Raw genomic sequence first — 14,314 nt, 5'->3', positions numbered from 1 at the left:
AAAACGAGCTTTGAGAAGAGACAGATAAAAGTACGTCTTGTCTTTAGGAAGGAAGTGGAAGAAAGATGGATTATTCACTTGTGGTCAACGAGAAATTCAAGGGGAAATAGGGAGAGAGAGAGAGTGGGCGGGGAACGGTGAAGGGGAGAAGACAAGAATAGGGAATGGGTGGGAGAGAAAAACAGAAAGGAAGAAGAACAAGAGAGGGAGATATATAGACAGAAAAGAGTAAGACAAGACGTGCTTTTGTCTGTCTCTTCTCAAAGTTCGTTTTTCCAGCGTTCACCACTTCACATCGTCTTGGCTTAACAGCTCACACCTTTTGTTTTTACTGTTTTCTTGTCACTGTCCTGTTTTGTTACCACTTTCACTCTGCGCGAAAATTTATCTAATTTGCTTTGCGAGAAGGACTGCTTTAACGAAGTCGCGTCTTGTTCTTACCTTCGTACGCGGAGTAGATAAAACAGGAGACAACTGATGAAGGGAATGTTCTTTATGTTGAATGTCTCGCTTCTCATTCTGTCCACATTTTTTTTGATGTCCTGTACCCATATATGCATACATATACACATATCTATGTAGGTATGTACATATATGTATGTATATATGCATATATTTATATCTTATATTATTACATATATATGTATATAAAAGAAAACGTAGACAAAATGAGAAACGAGAACATAAAAATCAAAGACATAGAAAATATAGAGAACAAAACACTAAAATCAAACGGTAAGAGCTGTTAATTCAAGACAATGTGAAGTGGTGAACGCTGGAAAATGAGCCTTAAGAAGAGACAAATAAAAGCACGTCTTGTCTTTAGGAAGGAATTGGAAGAAAGAAAGATGGATGGCCGTTGGTCACATGTAAGCAACGACAGAGTCAAAGAGGAAGAGTGAGAGAGGGGACAGTGAAGGGGAGAGGAAAAGAATAGGGAAGGGTGGGAAAGAAAAACAGAAAGGAAGAAGAACAAGAGAGGGAGATAGATAGATAGAAAAGAGATAGAATAAGAGTGCGCATCGTAATTATTAAGATAAAACTTACTTGGAAAAATATGCGTCGCGTTCGATCAAATAATAATATAAATAATATATAAATATATGCATATATATACATACATATGTGTACATACCTGCATATATATATATATATACACACGCTTATGTGGGTACAAGACATCAATAAAACGTAGACAGAATGAGAAATGAGAACATAAAAAACAAAAACATAGAAAACGAAATTTTTTCAAACAACGAAAAAACAGAGAAACGAGACATGCAACATGAAGAACGTTCTCATATATTTGTCTGCGTGTCTGTGTTTGTCCACCCTCCATCGCATGACAACCGATGCTGGTGTGTTTACGTCCCCGTAACTTCACGGTTCGGCAAAAATGACCGATAGAATGCGTACAAGGCTTACAAAGAATAAGTCCTGGGGGTCGATTTGTTCTACGAAAGTTGTTGTTCCTGCATGGCCGCAGTCAAATGTCTGAAACATGTAAAAGAATAAAAGAAGATGTAGTAAGAAACTTGTTTCCCAACCACGCGGTTCCGGGTTCACTCCCACAGCGTGACACAATGGGCCTTGTGAGTGACCAACCAAAGCCTTGTGAGTGGATTAGACAGAAACTGAAAGAAACCCGTCGTGTATATGTGTATATAAATAAATAAATATATATATATATATATGTGTGTGTGTGTGTGTGTGTGTGTGTGTAAAGGCGGTGCTCTAGCATGGCGGCAGTCAAATGACTGAAACAAGTTATTAAAAATAAAATATGTGTATATATAGGTATATATATGGGTGTGTATGTATTATGTGTATGTACATACATGTATGTGCATATATATATATATATATATATATATATATATATAGATAGATAGATAGATAGATAGATAGATAGATATAGATAGATACATACATACATACATACATACATATATATATATATATATATATATATTATATATATATATATATATATATATATATGTATGTATGTATATGGGGAGAATTCACAGAAAAACAAGAGACGAAGACAAGAAGTGTAGACAACGAACAGGTATTAGTATAGCGCTCGGGAGGTGAAAAAGCTTTTAACGTCTCGAGCCTACGCTCTTCCACAGAAAGGAACACAGAAAGAAACAAGGAGAGATAACAGAGAATGTGTAGTGGCTAGCAATCTATCATACTGAATATATATAAAATTAAATAATGAGGGTAGAAATTGATATTATCAAATAATATTAATTTACACCAGTGAACAGCATACTTTAAAAATGTTCCTCTTATATATATTTGTATTGTTTTTCGTGGGATATTTGTACGCCTGTGTATAAGAGAATATAGAGAACACCCGTCTGAGTGAATGAAAATATTCACATCTGTGTGAACAATGTATAGAAGAATTCAACAAAAACAGTGAAGTAATATAATAATGTATTATTAAACCAGTGGGAACAACAAAAACCGTTTTGTCTCATTCAAGATGACCTTGACGTTTGCTCTCGAACTTGTAACACCTGAATTTATCTGCAATATAACATTTGATTTTACAATTTGGCTGAAGGCCAACAATTTCCGCGGAGGGACCATGTCGATTATATCGACGCCAGGGTTAACTGGTGCTTATTTCATCGAAGCCGAGAGAATAAAATGCAAAGTCCACCTCGGCTGAATTTGAACTCAAGACATAAAGATGGACAGAATACTGCTAAGCATTTTCCTCGGCGTGCTAGTGATTCTGCCGGCTCGCTGCCCTACAATATGATAATGTTTGAAGCTATAAATTCACTAGACACAGGCGTAGGAGTGACTCTTTGGTAAGTAGTCTGCTTACGAACCACATGGTTCCGGGTTCAGTCCCACTGCGTGGCACCTTGGGCAAGTGTCTTCTACTATAGCTTCGGGCCGACCAGAGCTTTGTGAGTGGATTTGGTAGACGGAAACTGAAAGAAACCTGTATGTATGTATGTATATATATATATATATATATATATATATATATATTATATATATATATATGTGTGTGTGTGTGTGTGTGTGTGTGTCTGTGTATATGTTTGTGTGTCTGTGTTTGCCCCCAACATCGCTTGACAACCGATGCTGGAGTGTATACGTCCCCGTAACTTAGTGGTTCGGCAAAAAGACCGATAGAATAAGTACTAGGCTTACAAAACATAAGTCCTGGGGTCGATTTGCTGGACTAAAGGTGGTGCTCCAGCATGGCCACAGTCAAATAACTAAAACGAGTAAAAGAGTAACTCAGAGTTTCAAGTGACCAATTCTCAAAGGATAACGAAGAATTAGTAATGCGAAAATAACAGCTGGAATTATACACAAGTAAGCAGGTAGACACACAGAGACACACATAAGCACGCACAAACATAATCATATGTACGAGGAGCGTTCAATAAGTAATGCCCCTGACCCACTTCCCATAGCAGTAGAGCAACAAAACTTGGCACAGTTATTAGTCTTTTTCTACATAGGAACCACCCAGAGTTACGCATTTCTCCCATTGTTTGATGCAGCTCTGGAGACCGTTTTTGTAGAAGACCCCAGCTTGGTCCTCCAACCACGACGTGACTTCAGAAATCAAGGCTGCATCATCTGGGAAACGCTTTCCTTTCAAAAGCAACATCATGGCTGGGAAGAGGTGAAAATCAGAGGGTGCAAGGTCATGAGAGTAGGGGGATGGGGGAGGAGTTCATAGCCGCACGCCTGTGCTTCTGATCTGGCGACACGCGAGTTGTGGACCGTAGCGTTGTCCTGCAGGAGGAGGATGCCTTTGCTGATCTTGCCCCGCCTCTTGATTTTGATAGCTTCTCTTAATTTCCTCAAAAGTGAAGCATAATAGGCTCCTGTAATTGTGGTACCCTTTGCCAGGAAATCTGTCATCACTACTCCGTCCTGGTCCCAGAAGACTGTGAGCATGACCTTGCCAGCGGAGGGCTGCACCCTTGCCTTCTTTGGAGGAGGTGAGTCACGGTGCTTCTACTGCATTGACAGGGCTTTGGTCTCTGGATCATAGTGATGGACCCAGGTTTCATCCTGTGTAATCAGACTTTTGAAAAATTTTGATTCATCTTCTTGGCACGTCTCCAATTCATCCTCGAGCACTCGACGCGTTCTTGCTTCTGGAAAGGTGTGAGCAACCTGGGAATCCATCTGGCAGACACCTTTTGCATATGCAAATGGTCATGAATGATAGTTTCCACAGACCTGGTACTAATCTTGACCTCATGGGCTCTTTGGCGAATAGTTATGCGTCGATCTTCCAAAATGTCAGCCTCAACTTGACGGACAGATGCCTCATCAATGGCAGAAGGGGGGCGACCAGATCTGGGAGCTGTTTCCACAGAGTTCCGACCATGTTTGAATTCACGATGCCAGCGTTTTACAAGGTCATATGATGGAGCATCATCACCATAAGTTACTTTCATTTCATCAAAAGTCTCCCGTGGTGTGCTTCCTTTCAAATACAAAAACCGGATCACTGCTCGACACTCAACAGGCTCCATTTCACACTTGACTCAGTTCAAACACCTGTAAATCAGAAACCACGATTAGTTCAGAGCTGTAATTTTCCACTTAATCTATAGACATATCGATAATTGCACATGCAAAATAAAACAACTGCAAGTGGGTCAGGGGCATTATTTATTGAACGTCCCTCGTATATATGTGGAAGGGTAAAAAATTATATACACTTTTGGTTTTTCATTGTATTTACACAAACGCAGGGGGTAAACAAATACCTCATTTTTCTCTGTAGTGTCCTTCCTTTTCGATGCACATGATCCAGCGATCTACAAGCTTGCGTATTCCCTCCAAGATGAATATTTTCGGTTGTTTATGCAACCATTTGTGCGCTCAGAGAAGGGAAAAGCTCGTTAGAGCTCTGCCAACATGCTCAGACAGAACATGGAGGCTCGATTAATAGCATAGAAGATAAAGTACCATCGAAACATTAAACTGACACAACACTTAGACAGATCACAGAGGTTATATACAGACCGAGACTCAATAGGAAACACGAATGGAACAGTAACACCCACCACTACACCACACCACATCACCAAAGACGGAAGAGGTGAGAAGTGAGAGGGAAAAAGAAAAAAATCGTAAATAATACACAGAAACTTACAGGGTAATACACACACTATAGTCATATATGCACTTACCTGTGATACTTATGAGAAATAGAGATAGATGTATAAAAAATATATATATATATATATAGCTGGATAAATAGTTAAATATATAACTATATTTATCACATTTCTGTGATAAATATAAGACATAGAAATAAATAAATGAAACTATTTTGAAGGGTATGGATACATATAACATATGAAGCGAGCCGATACACACGCACAAACACACACAAGAAATTTCATGGACGGCCATATCAATGTCAACAGCAAAATTACCAGCGACAGCAGCAGCGGCCGTGACGACGATGGTAATAACAACAACAACGAGCACGATGGCAACACCGTGGGCGAACACACCAACAGAGAGATACAGGAACTGTACCATATTGTCTTTCTTTGTGGTGGGGGGATCTTAGGACAACAGCAGCACAATGGGGTGAGGGGATGGGGCTGAGGGGGAGGCCACACTACTGCTAAAAACTAGGACACACACACACAAGCTTTTACTTATATAGTAAGTGTGAAAAATATTTAACCCTTCTGGCACCAACCCGGCTGAAACCGGCCCTGGCTCTGTAGTACAAATGTCTTGTTTTCATAAGTTTTGAATTAAAATCTGCCACCAAACCTTAGTCACAATTTATGTTCCTGACACTAGTTTAATGATAACCAAGTTATTTTACTAAATTTTTTGTTGTATCTAAAATAATTGAAAGAAACACAGAGCATCTTAAAATAAATGCAGTACAAAAGGGTTAAGGGTAACGTAATTGGCATTTAGGGTGATGATCGTGCTAATGACAGTTATTAAGCCTGAAACGCGTGTCCTTGGCTGTCTTCTTATCTGCGGACAATAAACACATCCATTTTATAATGACATCTTAACTTTGGAGATTTCTGGGGATTATTTTCCTGTCTCAAGTTGAGCTACTCTTAATTGCTATTCGATAATTTAGACACGTCCTACAGAAGCAGATCTAATTTTAATAAATAAAAAAATTATGTTTTGTAGAATGACAAAGAATAAGTTCTGGGGTCGGTTTGTTTGGCTGAATTCAGTGCTCCAGCATGACCGCAGTCAAATGACTGAAACAAGTTCAAGAATAAATGAAATACAGACACACACATACATACATACATACATACATACATAATACATACATACATATATTCATACACACATGCATGTATACATGCATACATACATACATGCATACATGCATCCGTATGTACATACATTCATACATACATGCATGTATACATACATACATACATACATACATACATACATACATACATACATACATATATACATACATACATACGTACACGTTTATATGTAATCTACCCTGGTCTTTCTCGGTTACGATGACGTGTGTTACACTGGATCTCGTGGAACATTTTGCTGGTGAAAGTCACGTGCAAGGGGCTCAGCGCTTCACAGACACTAGTAACCTTAAGGTATTTCTCAGAAACGTTAGCACGCCGGGTGAAATGCGAAGCCATATTTCGTCTGCCGCTACGTTCTGAGTTCAAATTCCGCCGAGGTCGACTTTGCCTTTCATCCTTTCGGGTCGATAAATTAAGTACCAGTTACGAACTGGGGTTAATGTAATCGACTTAATCCGTTTGTCTGTCCTTGTTTGTCCTCTCTGTGTTTAGCCCCTTGTGGGTAGTAAAGAAATAGGTATTTCTCAGGGAGATTCAGCGTGACATATAATGTTGCAAGCATGGCCCTTTTTGAATAACAATTATAACTCGTTTTTACCAGCTGAATGGACGGGAGTAAAGAAAAATAAACTGTGTTGCTCAAGGATACAACGTCTCACCACTAAGCCACGTGATCTGCATGTTTTTTTTTCTAAAGTCATATTTTTCAACGATCTCCTAGCTTAGGTCATCCGACACAGTCTAGTAATTCGTTACACAAGTAAATCTAGACGTCTCTCAATTCTTCGCGTACCTAGCCTTGCAGAATACATTCTAATGTGGCTACATGTTATTAGACGTTGTCCACTTCGATGTCAAACTGGGGACTTTATAGCATTCAAATGTATTCGAAAGACGAGTTGGTAGTAAGTTCAGCACCTTTGTTCGAGGGTCAGCTCAGGCAGGGTTGAAACGGAGCTAAACAAGAGCAACAACAAACAACAGGTTTGTTCTGTCTGTATATTGGTGACACGTCTCTCATATTAAAATATGTTATAACATAAGGATTTTAAATAGAAATAGTTTAGCTAAACACGCTGGGATGTGTTTTTTCAATGCCCTTCAAACAGGAATTTTTTTAATGCATCATGTAGCTTGTGAAGTTATACATACATACATACATACATACATACATACATACATACATACATACATACATACATTCATACATACATACATACATACATACATACATACATAAATACATACATTCATACATACACACACATATATACACACATACATAAATACATACATACATACATACATACATACATACATACATAAAAAAAATATCTTGTTGATGTCGAAATTCCAGTGAAGGAGCCTTGGATCTAGGTTAGAAACCGGCCCTTTCTCTAATAGCAAGAAATCTTGAAGTAAAAGTAAATAATGACATACATACAGACACATTTTCAGCTAATATCGGAATGGAATTTGACCAGAAGAAATGCTCTTATTTAATTGTAGAACGGGGAAAATCAGTCTCCCAGACACAAAACCTGTGCTTCACTATTTCTCCTATTCTACATAAAGAATGCTACAAGTACCTTGGCGTTGATGAAAATATATCTTACCTCGGTATTGTGAATAAAGATAGAGTGACCCTAGAATATTACATCAGACTAAGTAAAATGTGGCAGTTTGAACTCTCCTCTTACAACACGATAATATCTCAAAATGCAGTAAATGTGCTGGTTCCAACATTTGGGATAATTGCTGGTTAGTAGAAGAAATCCACTTCATAGACATTAAATCCCCCAAGATTCTAAAATCAATTGGCAATCTCCACAAAAATAGTGATATCGACCGGCTCTACCTAAGAGAAGATAAAAGAGGTAAGGGGCTTGAGATCAGTGCAGACAACCGTCGAATGTTGCATAGTCTCTCTCAGACATCACAAAAACAGCAGCAAAAATGAATATATTAACTTAGTGCTGAAAAGTGAAGAAAACAATATCCTACGTGTTGGAAGTGAACTCCTTAGGAAGTACTCTCTTCCTGATAACTGCTCATACAACCCCAAATCAGCTGGACTAGCATGACTGAAAGACGAACTGGAAGTGAAATGCCCAGCATACTAAATCAGGACCATGCAGAGGTATGTTTCTCATGGACTTGAAGATAGTAATATTGACACAAAGCGAAGCCTCTCGAGGACTCATGACTGCTACATTACATCACACTTCGAATGCTATGTATTTGCAATCCAACAACAGGATATTGCTACTAAATGCCTAACAAACGAAAGAGACAGTGAAGCTCTTGACGTCCCAAGATATATCCGTGACTGTAGATTATGGTATATTTCTGTGGACATCACACGTGATTATCAGCTGCTCAAAAATATCATCAAGGTACTAGCTCCCTGTGCGACATGACATTGTCACAAAAACAATATACAATGCTATTCGGAAGAAAGACTGTCCTGGAATGAATATAGAGAATCGTCCTGTTATTGAATACACACAGATGCCAGCATATGGAATACACCCATCAAAACATCTGTCATGTAGTCGGTGTTTGTAAATGTGTGGTCGAGTTGGTGTGTCGGATGAGCTGTCGATGCATACATGTGTGCGTCTATTCATATCAGAATCTCAAGCATCGATCCCCCACAGGTAGAATACTGAGCATCTGGATTTAGGTGTATGCGTCAGGGTAGATGTGTTTCCTCAGGTGATTAAAAGATGTATCTCATTAAAATAACGTCTGTTCCGCAAGATTTCTCCTCGGTATTTGTATACAAAAGCAGCGGATGTGAATGTACAATCGAAGGTCCAGGAAAAAGAGAACATTTATGGTGAATTAAGCAAAACTAACAGCTCTTCTGCCCTGACGATAAATTCTCATTTGTACCTCTAATCTTAGGTGCATTAGGCTATGGTACCAACAAATATGCATGAAAACCTAAACATAGTCGGTTTCACAAGGAAAAAAGCAAGAGAAACTGATGCGGATTTTCCAAATCCAATTTATTAGTGGCACAGGGAAAATTTGTAAAACATTCCAAAAGTTCTCCGCTTTAGATTCTGATAGGAATAGATGTACACACTTGGATGTATGCATCGACAGCTCAGCCGACACACCAACTCGACCACACATTTACAAACACTAACTACTCTCTTAACAGAAATATAGTCACTGTGACCGGCGTGAACTCTTTTAGGAAGAATTAAAAACATAGATGCGTTCATTCATCTATATATGTGTGTGTGCATGTGTGTCTGTTTTGTCTGTATGTGTGCGCGTGTATGTCTGTATATGCATACATACATATACATACATACATGCATAATAATAATAATAATAATAATAATAATAATAATAATAATAATAATAAAAAAAATGATAATAATAATAATAATAATAATAATAATTAATAATAATAATAATAATAATAATAATAATAATAATAATAATAATAATAACAACAACAACAACACCATCGAAAAATACCTTAGGAATGAGAACCCTGGTTCGAAATTTCTCCTAAGACACCTGAAGAAGGCTGGAGGGTTTTTCTGACACATTTCTTCATTTCTTACTTAAGATTCTTTTGTACCTTGAGGAGAAAACTCGTTTAGCTCTGTTCATTTGAAGGATTTCTTTTTATTTAGATCTTTTCCTTTACCTCAGTAGACATTTCCAACTCATGTTCTTTGTATTTAATTTGTATCTTTTAATGTACATTATTCTTATTCAAACAACCGAAGCAATGACATAGAAGGTTGACTCTTTGCATTTGAAGTAATGTAATTGAAGCCAAGCATTATTAATCTGTGTTAATGTTCTTTTTTGTCTTTTCGCTATCTCTATCGGCTTCACATATGCTATCACCTTATTACAAACTAAGCCATTATATCAAAATGTTCAATGGCTGCTTTCCGCATGATCACCGTATAGTTATGTTAATTTCCCTATACAGTATTTTAACTTACCATATAATTTTTCAAAAGAACTATATCCTCTCAAAACAATTCAGATATCTGCAGAGTATATGTTCAGCTTTACTGAATTAATAAGGTCTATTAAACCTGAAACACAGCTGGAGTTATCGCGGTGCTCAACGATGTTCAGACTCCATTTCTTTGCATATCTTTATTCAATTTTTAATCAATTTAAATTTCAGAAATCTCTTCCTTTCCTTCATTGAAAAGAATTGTCATTAACTCTAATGATTTTCCCTCTCATTACGAACGTACGTTCAATTGATTAAAATTCTCATTTATTCACTATATTAAGTATGTTAGCTTGCGGTAAATTACACATGTGATTCGGTGTAATTTAGGGACTGAGTTGTATTTTACATCCCCCATGTGCTGAAGAACAGATTCTTCATGTTAGGGAGATGATGAACTTGTCAACGTAATTCTAGTTAAATAGGGCATATCAGAAAGGACCTTCAGTACGACTTTAGTGAACTAGTTTTTAAAACAGCTTTCGAATCTAACCTCAGTGTATCTTCGTATGAAATATCTAGCCACAATACCACTACACTATCTTACTCAGTTACTTTTAAACTATCTTAAAATATTGGGTCCTTTATTTTAATTAAGTTATACAAATATACAACAAGAGCACTCTGAGAGGGCAAACCTCTGCCAAGGCAACACCAACGTCCTCTCAACGATTAGCCGGAGATGATTTTTAAAATGAAAATATTTAAATAATAAACTCGACTGTTCTCACAAACAATAATACTAAAAGTGAACCCGACCGCTCTCAAAAATTAACTAAACTAACACAGGAAAATAATCCAGAATCCTTGTCCGGTATTGGATCGATTCCAAAAATATAACCAGTTCGTGCCGTGCCAGTCACGAAGCCAAATATCCCTGAAAGTTTCATCCGAACCCATCCAGTGATCCCTGAGATATCTTGTCTACGGACAAACAAACAAACACGACTGAAAATAATACCTCCGCCTTCGCTAAGGCGGAGGTAATAAATAGACATAGTAACAATACGAAAAGTTCAAATGGGACATAGATCCAGCTAAAATTTTAATGATGCCAGAGCGTGCTGCATTAATTCTCTCTGCATAAATAATCAATGTCTAATATCTGTGCTATATTACAACTAGTTCTTCTACGAGAGCATGTATAGGTCTTACTACAAACAATTTCAAGTCCAGATATCCCCAACATTTTCGCTCGTTTAGAAACCCTTCAATTATCAATGCAGCAGTTTTATCAAGCTATATCTTGTGATTGAAGGATACTGTTATGGCACAACCTGCGTGGAAGATCATGGTTGAGCAACACCCGACAGACTATATTAACACATTAAAATCTATGTACAACTCTCAAGCTCTCCCATACACGCCCCATAAGAAAACTTTGAGAAGATGGATATACGGGGGCATGAGACATACATGTTGCGGGTGAACTGGAATCTGTAAGACCTCTGACATCAGGTTGTTGTCCAATCTCAAAGAATCAACCAAAGCAAGCAAGAGCGAGCGCTCAGGACCTAGTTATTGAATTACAGAGACTGTGGAAAATGTGGGTAAAATGCATTCCAGTAGTTATAGGTGCATTGGGAACTATTCCTAAAGGTCTGAACAGAAGGAGAGAGGAAATAGGCGTAAAACCCAGTTTAGTACAGCTCTAGAAAATAGTGTTATTACGAACAGATAGGATTCTTAGGCGGATTCTTGGCATCTGAGGTTACTTGCTGTAATCCAGTAGGACGGTTTTTGGCATCTAAGGCTACTTGTTGTAGCCCAATGTTAGGATTCTTTTCTTTTCCAACAATTTAATCTGTTAAGTGTATATGACAACAACAACAACAACAACAACAACAACGACAATAATAATAATAATAATAATAGTTGCTGCATTCGTAGATTCTGGAAACATTCGTCATGCGTGTGCACTGATTAAGAACAACGTGCCAAGTTGGAAAATACCTCTTTTCTTTAACTATCAGCTTTTAGCTGAAGTAACAATCAAAAGAGTCATCTTCTCGGGAGATTCTTGTTCCCCATTGTTACAGCCTTGATCCCACTTTCTTTAGTTCTATACAAAGTCAACGCGCACTATGAGATGAGAAAGAATGGAACTCGTCTCAACCACCTTCTCATCATGGATCATTCAAGACTTGGTTAAGATAAAGCTTGAAAAGAAGAGGCTGGTTGAAACTCTGTAGATGTACAGCAAGGATATAGGGATAGAATTCAGGATCTCCAAAGTGTGTGGTTCTCACTTTGAAGCAAGGGAAAAGAGCAGATTGCAGGGGTATGGAACTGCTAAACGGAGAGCGAATAGAAGACCCGGATGATGATGGCTACAAGTATCTTGCATTCTGGAGCTGAACAATATCTTGCACAGAGAAATGAAAGACAAGGGCATCACTGCATATCTAAAGCGTCCCAAAATTCTCTTGAAGTCAAAATTCAACGCAAGGAACCTTGTAACTGTCATCAGCATGTGGGCGTTGGTATATTCCGCTATAGTGCATCCTTTCTGAAATGGGCACGAACGGAGATTGACCAACTCGATCGCACTACTGGAAAAACGATGACAATGCATGATGCCCTCCACCCTAAGGCTGTACATGAAAAGGTGTAAACGTAGACGTGGCCTAATCAGCGTACGGGAGTGCATTAACAGTGAAACAAGAAACATGGCAGAGTATTTGGTAAACAGCAAACAAGACATGACAAAGTATGCTATTAATGCAGAAGAATTTAGCAACAATGACAGTGCTAATGAATTCCGATCACGAATAGTCAAAAAGAGAATAGAATCTCTACTCATCATGGAATTGCAAGGTCAGTTCCACGGTGAAACTGAAAAGACCAGAAAGCATCATGGAAGTGGATTTGCAAGGGTGACCTTGAAAAGACGACCGGAAGCCTAATCATCGCTACCCAGGACCAGCTATAGAACACCAACTCAGTGGAAAGGGATATATACCACACTAGAGCAACGAAACTCAGCAAAATGTGTGACAAAATCGGGAGAGTGGCTCACATTGTTGGTACCTGTGAAAGTCTTGCGCAGGAAGAGTACAAGCGCAGACATAAAAGGGTAGTCCAAAATCGGCTATTCTGCCGGAATATGACTACGAGGTAACGGGTGCTTGATACTAACATACACCGAAAAATGTAATGAACGAAAACGAGAAGGCAAAAAATCCTCTGGGACTTTGACTTCCAGACAGAAAGAGAAAAGGCTGAGAGATATGGAGACCTGAGAATTGAGATCACCAAAGTGTGGCAGTTCCGAAAATCAACCACAAAGTTTGTCCCTGTTGTCGTCGGGGCATTGGGTTCAATACCACCCAACCTGAAGAAACGTCTGAAAACTTTAGAATTACCATACAATATTGGTGCATTTCGAAAATCGGCTATACTTGAAACTGCACGCATATTACGTAAAGTACTGTCTGTCTGAGGTACTTGTTGTGACTTGACAGATAGTACAAACCCCTGATAGTCACAATAGCTTAACTCTACCACATCACGATATTGGATACTGCGCAAGGTCTTTAGTAATAATAGTAATGATGAAAAGCTAAATTACTTACTAATTCATCCATTTGTCCGTTTGTTTCCAGAATTCTAAAGACTGAAGACAATAATTTAAAAGCTTACAATCTCTCCAAAATTGGATATTGAATGAATACAGTGTATGAAAACTGTGCATTAGGAACTGTGAATAATGATATAGAGAAATGGTTAAAGGAGATTGGAATAGAATTGTCCTCCCAGAAAAGGTTTGCCTCTTAGAGTCGGTAAAGATTATCATGAAGGTTTTAAGCACTTTAAAGTCTATTGAAATATTATGGCTATCTAAGGTTAAGGAAGTAACTCGCAACCCACATCAATTCTAATTCTACCAGAAATAAGAACAAACCTAAGTCAAATAATAATAATAATAATAATAATAATAATAATAAATAATAATAATAATAATGATAATGATAAT

At 37.9% G+C, this 14,314-nt stretch overlaps 1 protein-coding gene across 1 annotated transcript in view; it reads left to right on the top strand.

The window, feature by feature from the left end:
• LOC115220973 (synaptotagmin-15-like) overlaps positions 1–6,483 on the top strand; it is a 187,523-nt gene extending 181,040 nt beyond the window's left edge. The window contains exon 8 of the transcript XR_005002692.1: positions 6,430–6,483. The gene's annotated coding sequence lies outside the window, so the exon portion shown is untranslated. The remainder of the gene's footprint in view (positions 1–6,429) is intronic.
• The last annotated feature ends 7,831 nt before the right edge of the window (positions 6,484–14,314 follow it).

Source organism: Octopus sinensis, linkage group LG17 (genome assembly GCF_006345805.1).
Source record: "Octopus sinensis linkage group LG17, ASM634580v1, whole genome shotgun sequence".
NCBI lineage: Eukaryota > Metazoa > Mollusca > Cephalopoda > Octopoda > Octopodidae > Octopus > Octopus sinensis.
This window is presented reverse-complemented; position numbering and strand designations above follow the sequence as displayed.